Genomic DNA, 18,739 nt, shown 5'->3' with positions numbered 1-18,739 from the left:
TTTGAATATTTTATTCCTTCTGATAGATTCTAAGTTTTGCTGGAAACAAAAGCTGTGTTTTCAGTTGCTGCTTCTTTAGGATTTTAATTACTGGCAGAAATTCTTTTCTTTTGGAAAACACTTTGAGAGTAGTCATCAAATTGGTGGAGTGTTGTTTAGGCAGAAGGTTAGGGCTTGAGTTAGGTTAGAGGAATAGGGAGGAGGCTTCAGGTGGATTCTCAAGGATGTTCTATTTTTAATTAAACATGTTATTCCTTTTCCACCTTTTTCTTTGCACCATCAGCCCTGAGAATCTTAAACGTGGGTGGGAGGATCTCTTCATTCATAGTAGGAGGTTTTAGCTGCTCGTAGTAGACACATGATGTCAGGGTCTGTGTAGCTACATGGCGTGAAGGTTGTGAACTTTATTGTTAATGCTTCTTAGGTTCAGGTGTAGTATTAGAAGTAGTATTCAGAATTAGTGCTAGAATTTAGTTAGAGAATTTGGGTTAGTGGTGGGACCTGGGTGGGTGTGAATATCTCCACAATGTTAATACAATTTTTCAAGTAAAACTAAGAATCTTTAATTTTTTAAATTAAATTTAGAGATTATTTTTGTTATGTGATTTTTAGGGTGTGTTGTGGTGGGTGACTATTTTGGTGGATGCATTTTTGTCCTGGATTTGGGAGATTGAAGGTGGACTGAATAATTGACATGGAATGATTGGGTTGTTGGTGTGTAGCTTGGGGGAGGGAAGAGTTTGGTTTTCATTTTCATATTTGATATGTTTGGCAGTCATATGAGTGTAGATATATGATGGGTGTGGGGGTAATAGTGATTGGCCAATAGTGAGGAGAAAAGAAAAGGAGGTATAAAGAAGAGAAGAGTTAGTGGATTTGTTAAAGGGTGGTGTGTGTGGGCCTTGGGGTGGGAGGAGGTAATAGGGTGTGGGAGCCTTGGATTTGTTAAGTGGGGACTGTTTGTTCCTATAAAAGTTCTAGGATACTGGGGGCTGGGTGGATGGGGGGCAGGGGAGGAGGAGGCGAATGCTGGGGACCTACCGCCAGGAGAATTCGGGGGTCTTAGAGGTAGTAGTAGTAGTAACTAGAGAGACAGGAGCACAGAGTTACACTAGTACAGGTCTTTATAATAATGCAGGGAAAGAAACAATTTTCCAGGCTTTACAGTATTGAAGTCTTCAAGTGACAGTGTCAGGTTCTTGACTAGAACAGTATAGTTCGGTATGAATGTGATAATATTGCTTTGAGTCTGATTAATGCATCACTATATTTGATTGGTGAGTTTACCCAGGCATTTTTGAGAACATATTTATCTTGTGTAGAGAAAAGTCTCCATTATAGATCTTGGTTTGTTTTTGATTGAAGCAGTATTTCCTAAAGTTGTTAATGACCTGTGTACACGTTCAATGCCATATGAAAGGGGCTTCAGGCAATTTCAGTACATTTGGGATCCAAGTAAGTAAGGTTATTATATTGTCCCTTCAGTTTTTTCTGGTAAACAAGTTATGTACTCGCCATAATGTTAGATGTATTAGTCAATCTCGCCTCACATTCTTACCTGTGGGTTCGGAGCCAAATATCGGCTCCGACTCGGCCAAACTTTTCTAGCTCGAAGTCTTTCTAGTGGCTGGGCTAAGATGGTATCCCATGCTGCATTGCTCTATATCCCCAGATCTAGTTTGCTGCGAACACCACTACTCATACTCCATGCATAACACCCAAAGAAAGGAAGAACAAATCAAGAGTGAAGGGAGCTCTGAAACCAGTCCTAACCTCTAGATCCTCCAGGATGGGGGGTAAGTAAGAATGTGAGGCAAGATGGACTACATACATAGAACGTTATGGTGAGTACATAACTGCTTGATGTTATGTAGTCCAATCTCGCCTACATTCTTACCCGTGGGACAGCGTCCCCAGCACCTAAATCCTGGGAGGCTCAGTGAAAAATACTCCTGAGCACTGTGGCACCAAAGGAAGACCTGCCCCTAGATACCACGTCCAACTTGTAATGAGTAGCAAAAGTGTGAGGAGATGCCCAAGTAGCCGCAGCACAAATATCATCCATAGACAATCTGGCCTGGTAGGCTGCAGATGTAGATACAGACCGAGTAAAGTGAGCCTTGACCAGGAACGATAGATCTTTACCCCCTGAAGAATAAATGAAAGAGATGCAACTGGATATCCACCTGGACAGAGTGATTTTGGAGACAGGAGACACAAACTGATCAGATTTTCTGAGATTTTTGGTTCTGTGCAGATAAAAACGTAATTGTCTGTGTACATCCAAATGATGAAATTTAAATTCTGCCTTGTTTGAGAACTGGGGAAAAAACACTAGCAACTCAATAGATTAAGATTAGTGATAGACGCCACTTTGGGAAGAAAGGAAGGGTTCGGTCTAAGAGAAACCCTGTTTCTATGAAAAATCAAGTATGATGGTTTTATAGAAAGAGCTTGAATCTCTAAAAAGCGTCTGGCTGATGTGATGGCTACTAAAGAGACTGTCTTCCAGGTCTAGAATTTTAAATCACAAGTAGCTGCAGGTTCAAAGGGTGGTGAAGTAAGAGCCAGTAGAACAAAGTTTAAATCCCAAGGCATGACAGGTTCTGAAACAGGAGGACGGAGTAACAGAGTGCCCTTCAGGAAAGCCTTACAGAGTCTGTGAGCCATCAGACTAGGCTCATTAACATGAAAGGTAAAAATCGCCACCAATTGGACTTTTATGGTGGCGAACACTGAGGCCTGACGAAAAAGCATAGACAAGAACTCCAAAACAGAAGCAATTGGAGCTGTGTAAGGGTCAATCCCTTGGGCATGAGCCCAGATTGAAAATCTCTTCCATTTGCTCGAATAAATCTTCCTAGTAGAGGGCTTATGAGAGGAAGATAAAATGTGAACTACCTCCGATGAAAAATGATGAAGCCTAACTAATGATGGAAGTGGAGTAGCCAGGCTGTCAAATGGAGGGTCCGCAGAGAGGGGTGGAGCTGCCCTGACATGTGTCAGTAAATCTGGTTGTGGGTCCAGAATCCAAGGCGCGTCCACGATGTAGGGATGGAGAAAGGGGAACCAAACCTGACGAGGCCAGTGTGGGGCAATCAGAATCATTCTGCTTCCCAAGGATTGCGCTTTCTGAATCACTTTTGACAGCAAAGGAACCGGGGGAAAAGCATATAGCAGGCCGGAGGGCCAATTGTGGACTAGAATGTCCCTGGGTGACTCCCCCTGAGGGGGATCAACATGAAGTAGCTGCTGCATTTGGCATCGAGTGGGCTGGCAAAAAGGTTGCAGCAAGGCTGACACTATCTGTGGAAGATCTGTTCCGCAACTAGATGGTTCAGGGACCACTCGTAAGGCATCAGAATAGCGCTGCTTAGCCTGTCTGCGATCACGTTGGACTTCCCCGGAATGTGCGTTGCCACCAGAAAACGTTGGGAAGACACTGCCCACTGCCACACTCGCATGGCTTCTCTGCACAGGGGATATGACTTGGTTCCTTCCTGCTTGTTCAGATACCACACCACTGACATATTGTCAGAGTGGATTGCAATAGTCCCGAGAGGGAGAAAGCTCTGAAGTGCCTGCAACGCAAGTAGCACAGCTCTCCTCTCCAGGACGTTGATATGCAAGTGTATCTTGTGCTCTTGCCATGTGCCTTGGACTGTCCTGCCTAGATAATGCCCCCCCCACACCATCTGGGAGGCATCCGTGGTCACCGTGGCAATCAGGGGCAGTGGTGCAAAAGGTTTCCCAGTGTCCAGATTGTTGATGCAAAGCCACCAACTGAGATCCTGTTTGCACCTGTCCGTGAGTAGAATAGGGTGAGAAAGTGGAAGCCTTTGGAGAGACCACTGAGCAAAGAGGAGCCATTGAAGAAGCCTCATGTGTAATCTTGCCAGAGGGACTAAATTGTCGCAGCCGTAGTCCCCAGGAGTTGGAGAACCCATCTTGCCTTCGCTCTTCTCAGAGGGAGCAGGGTGTGAACTTGTTGCTGTAAGGCTCGGATTCTTTCCTGTGGTAGAAACGCCCACATTTGAACGGTGTCTAGTTCTGCACCTATAAAAGTGAAATGCTGTGAGGGCAACAAGGCAGATTTTTTCCCAGTTCAATGTTATGCCCCAACTGTTGACAGAGTGATGGTGGTGTCCCTGGTCTGAATTAGTAGATGCCTGGTGGTGGCAGTGAGGAGCCAGTCGTCCAGTTAAGGAAACACTTGGAATCCTTGACGTCTCAGGTGAGAAGTCACCACCGCCATACATTTGGTGAACACCATGGGGGCTATGGTAAGGCCAAAGGGCAGGGCTCAAAACTGAAAATGACTGGCTCCCAGCCGGAGGCATAGGTGACTCCTGGATGCCCTGTCCATTTTAATATGGTAGTAAGCATCCTTGAGGTCGATGGAGCATATCCATACTTTTCCCAACAATGGGAGAATTGACTGCAATGCGACCATACGGAACTTGGACTTTTGTACAGTTGTTCAATCGGCTAAGATCCAATATGGGTCTCAGGTCCCGTTCTTTTTGGCACAAAAAAGAATCTTGAGTAAGTCCCTAATCTGATCTGGTCTGAGGGGACATGCTGGATGGCTCCTTTTTCTAGCAGCTTTGAAACCTCTAAAGACGCGTAATCCCTTTGACTGGGTGGAAGTCCAGGATTTTCCTGACTGGAGGGGGATCTGATGAAAAGGGGATGACATAACCTCCGGAAATTATTCGTAAAACCCATCGGTCCTGGGTGATGTTTTGCCAGGCCTCCGGGTATAATGATATTCGACCCCCAACTGGCTCCGGAAACACACAGTCGGGCCTCCCATTAGAAGTGACAGTAGGGAGAACCATGAAAGGAATTGCGGTCTCCCGAGTTGCGGGGACCTCCTCTGCCTCTAGGGTGGTGTCTTCCTGAATAACCTCCCACTCCTCTGCCTCTGGTGGGGGGCTCACCTTGTGTACTGGGAAAAAACTCTGATTTTTTGAACCACATTTTTCCACCCCTCTGGGCCTTGGGATAAGGCCTAGAGCGAAGGGAAAAACAGACCCCTACAGCAGACAGAGTTTTTCCCTCCTGCTCGCACCTGGTGAGGGTGTCTTTCACCTTGGTTCCGAACAAAGAAGAACCATCAAAGGGGGCGTCGGTGAATGAAGACTTGAAGGCCTCCGCAAAATGACAAAGGCACATCCAGGCCTGCCTCCTAAGGACGACTCCTGAGCTTGCTGCCCTACTCGCTCCCTTGGGTGCATATGAAATCAGTGCATATAAAAATCAGCCTCATGGAGGAGTTAACGATGGAATTGAGGGTAGACATCTGGGCGTTAACTGTCTGGGCCACCGCCTCAGAAATGTTACCCGTGAGCATCTCCAAGCTCCTTGAGATCATCTCTCTGGAGCCATGTAAAGTGAGATAAGTAGTTCAGCGACTGTAAGGTAAAGGTCGCTAAAGAGAGGGCATGCTTCCAGTACTGGTCCATGGTCCTAGACTCCTTGTTAGGAGGATGGACGGAGGAAGAAGTCTCTGCCAATTCCTTCTGGGTGGCCGCTGCCACCACCATGGCATCCACAGGGACTCCCTTGGACAAAAATCCCTTACCCGGGGGAGCAGACAGAAATTTATTGGGTCTCCTGGGGACAGGTTCCACAGAATCAGGGTTCTCCCACACCCTCCGACAAATCAAATCCAGGAGCTCGAAGGGTGGGGACACCCAGGAGTCGGAGGGCTGAGCACCGAAGGCCTTCAGGAAGACAAGACTCCTCAGAGGGGGCTTTGGATGGCCAGTCACCTCTGTTTCAATATCTCTAGGATGTCAGAGAAAGAAACATCCCCAGAGGATGACTTGGGGGACCCCTCAGATTCCTCGAGGTCAGTATCTGAGGTAAAATACTCATCCTGGGAGTCTATGTGCTTCCTCTTGCACGTTTTCTTTCTAGGGGGCTCCTCAGGAAAACTCTGAGGGACCCTCAGATACTTGGGGACCACTCGTGGGGTACCCTGAGGCCTTGGGGCTCCGCTGTCTAAAGATAGGGGTGATCAGAGACCCGCACCGGAGTGGTAGGGGACAGAATGACCAATCCGCATGATGTCGCTGACTATCTGGCCAGCGCACTCTGCATGGCCTCAAAGGCTGGCCCCCCTGAGTCTGAAGAGCGACCAGCCTCCGAGGCCACGACAGGAGTCTAGTTTCCCCGAGCCGAAGCACTGAGAGGGAGACTAGGAACCAAGAGATGTCCTGAGGGCTCTCCCTCGGGCCCAACTGAAGAATCCAGGATCCTGAATCCTGTGGACGGCGCCGACGTCGGCACCAATAAGCCAGGAGGGGCCATCGGAACATACCTGGAAACATCACACAGAACCGAGCACTCCGGCTCCGAAGGCTGGGATGCACTCGGAGGAAGACTTGAAGTAGGTTGCAGGATGGGTTTCGGAGCTGACTGAGACGGAGCCGATAACAATGTAGCCAAAACCGGTGACTGAAGGAGTCTCTGCACCACCCTATCGACATCCACATCTGATAGTGTCCTGGCGGATTTGGAGGACAGGGAGGGAGATCGAGATCTCTTCTCAGGTGATACTTGCCTAATACTAGGCGATCGGCTCCGAACAGGTTACAATATAATTGGAGCCGACGCCGGTTCCATCATCAGACACTTCCTGCGGCGCCGAGGATGTTGAAGTTAATTTAATTACTTTCTCTGGTGGCTCTGAGGAGACTGAAGGACCCGGAGACCTCTTTTTCGATTTAGTGGATCTAGGTTTAGAGCTGAAGCAAATTCCAGACCCTCTTCAAATGAGGGTTTCAAAAGTTCCTTCAGAATTAACTTATTCTTTCTTTCCTGAAGTACCCTAGAACTAAATGCATGACAGAAGCTGCAAGACTCCTGCAGATGAATTGCTCCCAGACAATAAACACATACCGAATGTCCATTGGTTAATGGACATTTTATAGCCACACTTTGAGCATTTCTTAAAGCCCGAGGGCTTGTGCTCCTTAGAACCTTTAGACATCTTAAGAAAATACCAACAATCACCAAGACAAAGAGTCACAGATACTGAACAGACTGGAGAAAAATAGTCACAAACTACACCACACTGAGCGTGGGAAAAAAACTGCCACTAACCAACTTTAACAAAACAATCTTCTGATACACACACAAAGCAGACTAAGACTAAAACCTCTAATTTAAATTGTTTTAGATCAGCAGTTAGTACACACACAAAGGAGACTAAGACTAAAACCTCTAATTTAAACGGTTTTAGACCAGAAGTTAGAAAAACAGGGAAGCAAGGGGACAAACTAGGTCCTCTAACTGAAACGGGCCTAGCCCGTTGGAACAGCTAGTGGGATACCACAGAAACAATCACACACACATCGAAAAATTTTTCACAAATAACACCAAACTAGGAATAGCTATTAAAATGGCTTTTGTTTGTAATACATTTTCTCAAGAAGAAGAAAAAGGTATTTAGCCACAGCCAAGAGAGAGACCACGTCCGAGCTACCCGAGTGGCAAATGAGATATGGGGATATAGAGCAATGCAGCATGGGTAACATCTTAGCCCAGCCAATAGAAAGACTTCGAGCTAGAAAAGTTTGACAGAGTCGGAGCCGATATTCGGCTCCGAACCCACGGGTAAGAATGTAGGCGAGCTTGGACTACATAACATCAATATATCTGGATGTTACTTCTTAAACGATTTTCCATGCCAAGTTTATCCACCAAACGTGTTCTGTTGTAGTCGAAATTCTGTTTGTTGTTCCTCTTGTAGAAGTCTGGAGTCATTTAAAGACTGTTCCATTAGTGAGATTTGCCCTGTTGTGTAAGCATTTCCTGGAGTTCTAATTGCTGTGAACATTTCTCTTTGAAAGAATCTACGTTGTTGTCCATTTTGTCAATTTTAACTAACTTCCTGAATGTTTGAAATAAGAGAATGTAATTTTAAGGGAAGAGTCCTGTGCTGGGTTCTTAAAATGACTCATTCTGTATAGCCGATGATCTAATAATTTGACAGGATTTTTTTTTTATTGCCAAGCAATAAAATTTCTTCTGTAGATGCTCCAGAGTATTAAGAGTTAATTGGCAGTGAAAATATCTTCAAATGGTTTCTTATTTCATAAAATTCCTGTCAGAAATAGCAGTGAGGTAAGAGAGCTGTGAGAAAGTGCTGCTACCAGGTCACCATTTTCAGCATGAGATTTCTTGAACTACCTTTTCTTACCACCACGCTAGTTCCTAGACAAAGGTCTCTGTGGGGTAGAAAAATGAATTCCAACAGTAGAGTAGACAAGGTCTTTCCATCCTGTTCACTTCGGGAGTGAGTCTCTCACTGTTGGGCCAAACAAGGACGATCCAAGGATCAGTGAAGTCATAACACATCTACTCATGGCTATGTCTGAACCAGCTGCCCTTGAGGTATCCTCTGTAGTGTGCAAGATTAACTTCATGGACGCATTACAGATGGATTGTAGGGTGGCCATTCTCAAGGAAAAGGCTTTCTGTTCCTCTGCAGACATTGGCCCTGGGGCAGAATTAGAGTTCCTTTAGTAGGTCCCTCTGTAATCTGGTAAAGTGTGCCAGGTAATTCAGTGATGGCAATACGAAGGTTGTTGACATGTAGACCCGCTTCCCAAATCTATCCAAAGCCCTAGAGATTCCCTGTTAAGGGGATGGACAGTGGAGCTCTGTTCTGCTAGCTCTTTCTTGGTGGCTGCAGCAACAACCATGGCATCTGCAGGAATTCCTTTCATCCAGTGCTATCTGTGGGGGTACCAAGAATTATATCATGTCACTTTAGGAAAAGGTTCCACAGAGTCCGGTTCCTTCCATGCCCTGCAGGCGGTAAGATCTATAAGCCCATCTGCGAGACGGGATGGGGTAAGGGTGGGAGGTGGGGAAGATAGATTCCTCCTGGTTTTTGGCAGACCAACCACCTTTTTGGCAAAGGATTTCTAGGATGTCTCCAAATTAAACATCTTCCAGTGGAGATCTAAGGGACCCTTGCCCCTCAAAGTAAGTGCCTTCTGTGAGGGATTCCTGTGGAGAATTACAAGCGTCTCCTCTTGCATGTTCTCTTACGGGGAGATGTTCCGGGGAGGTATCGGAAGAGGGGAGCTCTGCAGGTGGAATTGTTTGAAAGCACTTCTGGGCTGGCTGTCCCCAAGGTTGAGGATGTGAAGGCTCAGAGACAGGATCCAGGAAAAAGACAGGGTACAGATCCAAAGATGGGAGAGTAGACACTGCTCTCGGCTGACAGAAGACCCTCTCCACCACCTCCAAGGCAGAGGAACCCAGAAAGATGAAAAGCAATCCCTCCAGAGCCAAGAATCTTGGAGTAGACAAAAACCAAGTCCCTCCCAATCACTCACCGAGGGGGACAGAGCTGGTAAAACCCCCATCTGGATCTGCATTCTGAAGAATCTCATCATCCTATCCACCTCTGCTTCAGAAAGACTACGGATGGACCTAATGGAAAATGAAGTGGAGGGTGGCATGGAGGAATTCCTCAGTTTCTTGCAGAAAAGTTGACCTCACACCAGTTCTGGTGACAATCTAGGAACACCGGGCTAATGGGACATAGCCATGGATGATGCTGGATCAGAAAGCTTTGAATCTGATAATTTTGATATCTTTTTTGGAGGTTCGGAAGTTGATAACTGAAGCAGTGCAGGCAAAAGAGTGCTTGGGGTGGCTCCCTGGGCTCCTTGGCTTTTTGTGCGGGGGTTTGAGCCCCTGGTAAAGTACCAGAAGTAAAAGCTGGAAGCAGGCCTTTCAAGATGAGCTTATTCCTGCGATCATTAATGGCTCTGTTACTGAAAGCAGTGCAAATATCACAGTAGGTATCTAAATGTGCTGAGCCTAGGCAATATATGCACTCCCTGTGGGCAGAATTGGGAATCTTGTGCCCACAGAAGTGCATGTTTTGAAACCAGTGGGGTTTTCAACCATACTGGTTAGTAAACGGTAACAGCAACAAAATATATATTTTTTTTAATCTGAAAGGAAATGGAGCAAAAAAACTACCAACAATGGTAGCAACAAGATATACCTGCTGGTATAACTAGAATAAAAGTATCGCAAAGACTACCAACAAGTTATTAAAAGAAATGTAAGAGTAAGAAGGTAATATATAGAAGATAGTAAGCAGACGTTTTAGCTAAATACTGTCAAAAATATCACTCATGACCCCAATGGAGCTTGAGAATCTGAAATCCTGACCGACTTAGAGCGCGACAAACAAGATCTGAGATGCTTGTGGGGGATAAAGGAATTATGGGTAAGGGGGGAGCTCGAGATTCAGATCCTAGAATCTGTATAAAGTGGCCAGGTCAGATCAGAGGGTCGGATCTGAAACTATTGGTTGAGGAACGAATGAAAATGACACTGATCTGATCTTAAACGTTTTCAAACAAATACTACTCTATATGCAACTGTGATCCAGACTGAAATGGAAAATGCAAGTATTCAAAATTGTTAATATATTATGCGAAATCTATACTATGACAGCATGCTAATATGTTCTTAATACTGATGTGCAGAACAATGTCTAATCTCAAGTTCTCTAAAGTTGTATCCTGTATGTTTCCAATGGATACGGTTATGGCTGAAAACAGTTCTCTTACTATCTTGCTCCAACACTTAAGACTTGGCAAATTCCATCCATCCACAACCTCCTTTTCCCCATTTTTGCACATGGGGTTGGGGTGTCAAACAGTGTCAATCGTCTAGAGCCAAGGTTTATACTGCTGGGTGCTGCCATGGTAATTCTTCCACACCGCACACTCACTCCTATGGTCAATTTTGAGTGCCCAATTCACTTACTGCATATCTTTGGAATGTGGGAGGAAACCAGAGCACCCGGAAGAAAGTCATGCGTACACACGGAGGATATGCAGACTCCATACAGAAAGCACTCCAGCCAGCAATCAAACCAGGAAATCTCTTGCTGTGAGGCAATATTATCCGTTGTGCCACTGCACCACAAAGGCTAGTCAGAAGAAGCACTTGCTTATACTCCATTAAAAAATGACATGGTAAAAATAACGGCCAACTCTGCCCTTTACATTCTACATTTAACAGTCTGGGTTCAGAGAATTCATGCTCAATGAATTTAAGTTCTTTAAGGTTTACAGATACCTGTCAATGCCACTGGCAGTCAAGAGACAGTACAGTTGTGTACACTTACCATAAATGTAGATGTTGGAGTGTATTCACTGTTGCAGTCATTACATTTGGGTAATCTGCTGGCAGGTTGCCCTCAGTCGGCCTGATTAACAAAGTCTTGGGTCCTGCGTCGGTTGCTGTCCCTTCTTCCATGATGTCAGGTCATCAGGGGTATAAAACATGCAGCCGATGCCATTACATCAGTTTTTCTTGCCCCAGATATCAAAAGCCCCCCAAATGGGGAACAAAAAATATATATGTATTATAATTTAAAACACAAATACACCCAAAAAGGCTTTTAAGCATAGTAAAAGAAAGGAGAGGTATAGTAAGAGAAAAAAGGGCTGGAGGGTGGGTAACCAGGACTGCAACAGTGAATACACTAACATCTACATTTATGGTAAGTGTACACAAAGTACAGTTTTGTACCGACCATAAATGTAGATGTCCGATAGGTATGCATCTGCAGTCATCACATATGGGTTGTCCTGCCTCAGGCAGCCCTTCGGTCGGCCGGATTCCAAAGTCTGGGTCCAGCGTCGGCTGATGTCGCCCTCTCCCAGACATCAGAGCGCCTGGGGTATAAAAGCGTCAGCCGACGCCATCTTCCTCAGTGTTTCTTGCCCCAGATGCCAGGTGCCCTCAAAGGAAGGCTAAATTTGGAGAACGCAATAAATTCCAAACATGCACAGAAATATATATGCATATAAATATATATATCTATATATATATATAAAACAAATACACCATAATAGATAACCCCAGCTAGCTATGAGAGGGGAAAGTACCCAATAAATACCCAAGAGGGGAAGGAGGGAGGGTAAACCTGACTGCAGATGCATACCTATCGGACATCTGCATTTATGGTAGGTACAAAACTGTACTATGTCCTTCAAGGATGCATCTGCAGTCATCACATATGGGTAGAATACCATAGCCAAACTGGGGGTGGAGGATCTATGTAAAGGATGGTGTACCTAAAATGACCTGCAGGACTGCCGTAGCAAAGCCTGCTCTGGATCTGGAATATAAAGGTAAAATGTAATGCTTGGAAAATGTATGCACGGAGCTCCATGTAGCAGCTTCTAAAATGTCCTTGGTAGCCACCCCTCTTAAGAAGGCTGTGGAGGTGGCTGTGGCTCTGGTGGAATGAGGTCTAATGTTAGCTGGCACAGTTTTTCCATGAAAGGAATAACAAAAACTTATGCAATTCCCTATCCATTTTGAAACTGTCTTTTTGGAAATTGCTTTTCCTTGTGCACCAGCAGCATATGCCACCAACAGCAGGTCAGTTTTTCTGTAGCTTTTAGTTCTGTCCAAGTAGTAGCGCAACTGTCTGTGTATGTCCAGGGTGTGCATTAGTTTCTCCCCTTTGTTTTGTGGATTTGGAAAGAAGGTAGGCAGGTGAATAGCTTGGTTTAATGAGACCCTGGATACCACCTTTGGCATAAATGAAGGATTGGTTCTCAATGAGACTCTGTCCTGATGAAAAATAAGAAATGGCTGTACTGCCATGAGGGCCTGTAACTCAGATACTCTTCTTGCTGAGGTTATGGCCAGAAGGAAGGCGGTCTTCCAAGACAGGAACTGTAGTTCTGCAGATGCTGCTGGTTCAAAGGGAGGCAGAGTTAGTTTTTCCAACACGAAGTTAAGGTCCCAAGTAGGCACTGGAGGTTTCCTTGGAGGATTGATGTTTTTAATTCCTCTTAGAAACTGTCTTAGGAGAGGATGAGAAAAGACAGGTGGGTCAGTATTGTACTCTGCTGAAATTGTTGAAGCATGAATTTTAATGGAAGAGTAAGACAGGCCATTATGGAGCATTTCTGCCAAGTATTCCAGGATATGTGCCATGTTCATCACTGTCGCATCTAGGCCCTTTGTGGTGCTCCAAGTGTGAAATCTTTTCCATTTTGCTGAATATGCCTTTCTTGTGGAAGGCCTGCGAGCTTCCATGATGATATCCTTCACTCTCTTGGATAGCTTATCCTGAGGAGGAGTCAAGGTATTTTCCAGGCTGTTAGTTGCAAGGTTTTCAGGTTGGAATGCAGAGTTTTGCAATTGTGCTGTGTCAGGAGAAGTGGCCATTGAGGAAGAGGCCATGGTTTTGTGCGTGACATGCTCTTTAACAGTGGGTACCAGTGCTGTCTTGGCCAGTCCGGAGCCATGAGAATCACTTTTGGCTGCTCTGTCCTGATCTTCAGTAAGACCTTGGTCATTAATGGAAGAGGTGGAAATGCGTACACTGTTAGAGTTCTCCAGCTGAAAGATAGGGCGTCCACTTTCCATGCTTGTGGGTGGTATTGTCCTTGAGCAGAATTTCTTCAGCTGATGATTGTGAGGGGAGGCAAAAAGATCTATGTCTGGCCTTCCCCATGATTGTGTTATCTGTAGGAAGATGTCTGGGTGCAGCAGCCATTTGTGTGCATCCATGATATTTCTGCTTAAGCTGTCCGCCAGTATATTGTCTTTTCCTGGCACAAACTGGGACTGCAGCTCTATATTGAGTTTCAAGGAGAGTTCCCATAGATTCATTGCCAGTCTGCAAAGAGGGTAGGAATCGGTGCCTCCTTGCTTGTTTATGTACCACATAACTGTGGTGTTGTCTGTCCTTATTAGTAGGTGGCCTTGATGCAGAAAGAGTTTGAAGGCCTCGATTGCATGCATCACTGCCAGCATTTCCTTTTGGTTTATGTGCACGCGTAGCTCCTTTTGTGAGCATAGTCCTTGAATACATCTGCCCTCCATGTGTGCTCCCCAACTGTGGTCTGAAGTGTCCGTTGTAATGGTTTGGCTGGCTATTGGTTTGCTGAAAGGCAGACCCCTGTTTGACTGGCTTGCTTGAGCCCACCACAGAAATTCCTTTTGGAGGCATGGAATGAGTGGGATCAAAGTTTCTAAGCTGTGACTGTGCTGAGTCGATAAACTCCTTGGGTACCATTGTAGTTTCCTCATATGCAGCCTTGCTTGTGGAATCAGAAGAATGCAAGATGCCATGTAACCCAGGGCCTGCAGGATTTTCCTTGCAGTCAGCTGAGTTTGTCTGGTCAGATTCTTGAAGTAATCCGGTAGTTGTCTGTTTTTCTTCTGTGAGAAAAGCCATTTGGGTGGTTGTGTCTAGATCTGCACCCAGAAAAGTTATTCTTTGGGATGGAACAAGTCTTGATTTGTGAATGTTGACTGTATATCCCAAGGCCTGCAGTAGGTGGATGGCATAATTCAAGTCCTTTACCAAAGTTTGTTGGCTGTCCGCTTGTATAAGGCAGTCGTCCAGATATGGGTATATTTGAATCCCCTGAAGTCTGCAGTGTGAATTACTGATGCCAGGCATTTCGTGAATACTCTGGGCGCAGCAGATAAGCCAAAGGGCAATGCTGAGAACTGATAATGCTCTGAACCTGCAAGAAATCTGAGGTGTCTTCTGCAACTTTGTCCGATAGGGACATGCAGGTATGCCTCCTTGATGTCTAGAGTCACCAGCCAAGACCCCTTGCCAGCATGGGAAGGAGTTGCTGTAGAGTCAGCATTTTGAATTTTGGCACAATGAGATAAGTATTCAGTGCGGACAAGTCGAGAATAGGCCTCCATTGATTTTCTTTTCTTGGAACAAGGAATAGTCTGGAGTAAAATCCTTGGCCTTGTTCTGAAAGAGGAACCTTTTCTATAGCTTTCATTTGCATTAAGTTGGAGATTTGTTTCAAAGCCTCTGCCCTTTGATTTGGTGGCAGGTCTGGCATGCCTTTTCTTTTTGGCAATGTGTGAAAATGGAACCTGTATCCTTTGTCTATTATTTGCAGTGTCCATTTGTCTCTTGTAATACTGTGCCAACTTTGAGAATAAGGAAAGCTTTCCGCCCAAAGGTGCTTCTAGTTGAGCCCTGGTTGGCGGAGACAAAGCAAAGTCATTGAATCTGTCCTTGTGCAGCAGTTGCAGGTCCTGCACTACCTCTCTGGTTGGGAGGCTGCCATTGACGTTATCTGTAGGAGCCTCTAGCTTGCTCTCTACCTCTGGCACGCCTGTTCTTGCCTCTCTGAAATCTTTCTGTGTCCGGAAAGGACCAATTCTTGGTAGGCCAATTTCTGCTGAATCTTGGTGGTTGGACTTGTAGAAAATTTTTGACAGTTTGTACAGATTTCGCCTTTTCCTCAAATTTCTTTAAGACCTCCTGAGCAGTGGAGCCAAATAACTTTTGCTTTTCCAGTGGAGCATCCAGAAGCTTGGCTTTAACATGGTCTGGCAGAGATTGTTCCTTCAGCCAAGCATGCCTACGTATGACTGCACCTGTCATAGCTGACCTACATGAAGCTTCCAATGCATCATAACCACACTGTAAGAAATGGTTGCTAACCTGCTGGGAGTTATGTACCAGATCCTGAAGTGATTTGCGATCTAGGGGTTCAGGTGAAGACAGTTTCTTATGCAATTCATCTAACAAATACTCTTGGTATTGTATCATATGAAATTGACAATTTAATGCCCTCATAGAAAGAGTAGCAGAAGTATACACTTTTTTACCCCATCTCTCTAAAGCCCTGGACTCCCTTTCAGAGGGAGTGGATTTTAGTAGTGGCAGCTGCAACCCCTTTAGGGCCCTGGGAAATAGTTTCTGGATCAGCAGAGTGGGCCTTGTAAAGAAAAAGATGCGAGTCCGGGACCCTGTAGTACCTATCGGGTATGGCAGGCGCCGGAGGAAGTGTGTCAGGGGTTATGCTAGACTCAGAGTACACATCATCAATGACAGTCAAAACAGGAGGAATAGCCAAAGGTCTATGCTGAGGTAAATGCAGAAAAGTTCTTAATCTTTTCCTGGAATCAGAGAATTCCTGGCCCTGCCATTTGAAATGCTCTCTCATAGTGTGAAGGGTCTCCCCGAAGGATAGTTCAGGAGGGGAGGCCGAGGGGATTGATTCCTCTGCATCAGAATCCTCGTAGGCCGAAAAAGCCTCCTCCTGGTAGTCTGAGAGAACAGAGGCATCAGAGGCCTCCTCTGAGGAGTGGGGATCAGAGGGCTCAACCCTGGGCCTTTTGTCTAGAGGGGGTTGAGAGCCCCTGTCTGGATGGGGTTGAGAGCCCCTAATTAAGGAGATAAGGTCCTCTGCTAAAGTTAGAATCTGTGAACTGGTAGAGGGTCCCTGCGGAATAACCCTGGGAGGCATAGCTTTTGTATGTTTAGCAGCTTTAGCCCTGGTGAAAGCCTTTATTGACATGGATGCAGGAGGCCTAGCTGCACCACGTGCTGGTGTAGTTTTGTCTAGAGGAATGATGTCGGAAGTTTCCAAGACACCAGTTTCTGAGGGAAATTCAATAACCGACTCAGCAAGGGCCTCCGGGGCCGAGGTTGTCGGTTGAGCGGTTTCGGGGGTCGGAAGTACCAAGGACTCTGTTTCAGCCGAGACTGAGACACTCGCGGTAGGCGTGGCCGTGGTTTCAGCCGAAACCGTGGCCCGCGTGTCGGTCCTTGTCCTTCCGTTTCTTTGTTGAATGTGAAGTCGGAGTCTCAGACGGCATATTGTATGAAAAACTAGCCCCAAAAAATTCCTCTGCAAACTCCGCCCGACATCTAAGAGTGCGTCGGTTGAAGGAAGCACAGGCTGAACAGGCCGAGACGTCGTGGTCTGGGCCTAGGCAGGGGAGGCAGTAAGAGTGGAAATCCTTATGAGGTATTTGTTTTCCACAAGTTAAGCAATTATTAACTTTATCTGACATCGGCTGAGGCAAGAAAGAGTCCCCAACGGGGTACTTAGCTTTTGAAGTCTTCGGTAGCTGAATTACAGGAGCTGGCCGACCGGCAGAACTGCTTCTGCTTCGGGCACCACGCAGCAAGAAAGACTGAGGAAGATGGCGTCGGCTGACGCTTTTATACCCCAGGTGCTCTGACGTCGGGGAGAGGGCAACCTCAGCAGACGCCGGACCCAGACTTTGGAATCCGGCCGACCGAAGGGCTGCCTGAGGCAGGACAACCCATATGTGATGACTGCAGATGCATCCTTGAAGGACATCTGTACTATGTTCTTCGTGTTTCACTGTTGCAGTCAATACATTTAGGTAGAATCCCAAAGTTATGGTTGGGAGGATGGACTTACATAGCATTAGGAGCAGCTATAAGGCCCTGCAGGACAGCAGTGGCAAAGCCAGCTGCGGATTTAGAGAAGAGAGGTAAATGGTAATGTTTGGTGAACGTATGAACTGAGCTCCAGGTAGCAGCTTCTAGAATGTCTCTGGTAGGAACCCCTCTGAGAAAGGCTGCAGAATCAGATGCAGCCCTGGTGGGATGAGACCTGATCCCCTTGGGGATAGGTTTACCATGGTGCATATAGCAGAAACGAATACAATGGCTTATCCATTTAGAAATAGTCTGCTTTGAAATAGCCTTTCCCTCTGCCCCTGCAGCAAATGCCACTAATAGTTGTTCAGATTTTCTTAGAGATTTCGTCCTGTTTAAGTAGAATCCAGTTGTCTGTGTACATCCAATGAATGCAGAATCCGCTCACCTTTGTTCTGTGGATTGGGGAAGAAAGTTGGCAGATGAATGGTCTGATTAAGAGCCACACTGGATACCACCTTAGGCATGAACGATGGATTGGTCCTGAGAGCCACCCTGTCTGGATGAAAAATAATGAAAGGCTCCACTGCCATAAGAGCCTAGTTCTGAAATCCTAGCTGAAGTGACTGCTAAAAAGAAAGCTGTTTTCCAGGAGAGAAATTGTAGGTCTGCAGTAGCAGCTGGCTCAAAGGGAGGGAGAGTGAGTTTTTCCACAACAAAATTGAGGTCTCATGCAGGAGTTGGTGCTCTCCTGGGAGGTCTTAATTTTTTGGCCCCTCTGAGATACTGCTCTAGCAGAGAATGGGAGAAGAGGGGAGGTTCTGTGTTGTAATGAGCTGAAATGGCAGAAACATGGATTTTTATGGGAAAAAAAAGATAGGCCCTTGTGAAGCATCTCAGTTGAGTACTGCAGAATCTGAGGAATATTGGACATTGCTGTGCTTAATCCTTGCAACTGGTTCCAGGCACAAAGTCTTATCCATTTGTCAGCATAACATTTTCTAGTACTAGATCTTCTAGCCTCCAAAATGACATCCATCACTGGTTTGCTGAGGGATGCCAAAGGAGAAATTAGTTGATTAGCTTTGCTGCCAGATTCAAAGTTTGGAGCGGAGTGTGCAGAATTTGTAAGTTCTGCTGAGACAGTAGGTAAGGTGTCTGAAACAGGTGCCATGGAGGAAGGTGCGACACATTGCGCAGGAGTGGGTACCAGTGTTGGCGTGGCCATTCTGGAACAATCAGAATCACTTTTGGTTTGTCCTTTTTGACTTTTAGTAGAACTTTGGAGAGCAGAGGCAGAGGGGGGAAAAGCATAGACTGATAGAGCATCCACTTTCCAAGCTTTTTGTGATGAATTCTTGTGCAGCATTTGTCCAACCGATAGTTCTGGGGTAAAGCAAAAAGATCTATGTCTGGGTTCCCCCACTTGCATGTCAAGATGTTGAAAACATGTGGTTTCAGTTTCAATTCGTGTGGGTCCACAAGATTTCTGCTTAGTCTGCCAGAGTATTTAGCTTTCCTGGCAGGAATTGAGCTTGTAGTTGT

This window comes from Protopterus annectens, chromosome 1.part0 (assembly GCF_019279795.1).
Source record: "Protopterus annectens isolate FY-2018-M chromosome 1.part0, PAN1.0, whole genome shotgun sequence".
Lineage (NCBI taxonomy): Eukaryota > Metazoa > Chordata > Ceratodontiformes > Protopteridae > Protopterus > Protopterus annectens.
This window is presented reverse-complemented; position numbering follows the sequence as displayed.